Source organism: Mustela nigripes, chromosome 2 (assembly GCF_022355385.1).
Source record: "Mustela nigripes isolate SB6536 chromosome 2, MUSNIG.SB6536, whole genome shotgun sequence".
In the NCBI taxonomy this organism is placed as follows: Eukaryota; Metazoa; Chordata; class Mammalia; order Carnivora; family Mustelidae; genus Mustela; species Mustela nigripes.
This window is the reverse complement of record NC_081558.1, coordinates 125,867,558-125,868,821: the sequence shown is the minus strand read 5'-3', so window position 1 is coordinate 125,868,821 and position 1,264 is coordinate 125,867,558. Positions and strand designations below refer to the sequence as shown.

The 1,264-nt window shown below is 42.4% G+C and overlaps 1 protein-coding gene across 8 annotated transcripts in view; it reads right to left on the bottom strand.

Annotated features, from left to right (window-relative positions):
- Positions 1 to 1,264, bottom strand: part of MECOM (MDS1 and EVI1 complex locus) — a 544,809-nt gene that overhangs the window by 540,499 nt on the left and 3,046 nt on the right. The gene's annotated exons all lie outside the window — the stretch shown is intronic.

The following is a 1,264-nucleotide window of genomic DNA, read 5'->3' as shown; positions in this document are numbered from 1 at the left end:
GCGTTTTTCCTCCTCAAAAGCAGTCTGAAATAAACAAGTAAAATATGTTTTTTTAAACAAAGCCCTGTATTTAAATCCTTTCTTTTTTAACTATGGAGGAAAAACACAAATGGGTGGGCATACGGGAAATGCAGGCTGGAAACTGGGTGCACATTTCCTTTGTTAGGTACTGGGCTGCTAAGGTGTGGAGTTTAAGCACGTGAGGGAGGGTCCTCATCTTCCTTACCTATTTAAGAGACTCTTTTGAGACAAAGATCAAGTGTACAAGTAACAAGTGCCCCTCTCTCGGGGGTCTTGCTAATCGCATCGCCTTCTGGGTCTTTACGAGACTTCTGGGGGGCCGGTAGCTAAGGGGGGTTACCCGCTGCAACTCCTTCAGTGCTGTGATTGAAACCCTGCCCAGTGTCACTTTAGGGAAGTGGGGTGGGGGTTGCTTCCGTGTTTCGTGTTTCGGTTGTAGACAGGCTGGGCGTGTTTCGGTTGTAGACAGGCTGGGCAAACCCAACCTGACTTCTTTCCCATCACCAGGAGAAAAAAGTTGCCACTGGCAATCCTGGCACCGCCCAGGTGCTCTCCTAGCTGCTGCCCCAAAAAACCGCTGGGAAGCCTCCCGGAACTGCCAGCGTTCGCTTGGCTTTTAGGTGTTGTTGTTGTTGTTGTTGTTTTTTCCTTAAAGATGGGAATAAAAGCCAAGGGCTTTTATGACTGTCAATCTTCTTGCTTTTCCCTTCTTTTTATTTTTAATCAAACGGTTTATCCCTCCCAAATGATTTGCAACGAATTTATTGGTTTCAACTATTGTGTAAAAAAAGGAAAGAAAGAAAGAGAAAAAAGAAAAAACAAGCCCTATAAGTTGGAACATGGGTTGTACATTCATTTGGGCTTAACTTCAGTGGGTACTTTCAGGGTCCATGGGATCCTGTACTGTAGCCAAGATCGGGACAGGACTTGGCCACCAAAGACATTTCCAAAAGACAAAAAGAATAACAAGAAATCCAGAAAACTACTGTTCCTATGTGATCTGTTTCCATTACAATGTTGACATTGCATTAAAAAAAAAAAAACAAAACCATGTAGGTATGTTTTTTAAAGTATGCTGGTCACACTGTCTCTTTCTAACCCAGAAAAAGAAAGAAAGAAAGAAAGAAAGAAAGAAAGAAAGAAAGGAAGGAAGGAAGGAAGGAAGGAAGGAAGGAAGGAAGGAAGGAAGGAAGAAAGAAAGAAAGAAAGAAAGAAAGAAAGAAAGAAAGAAAGAAAGAAAGAA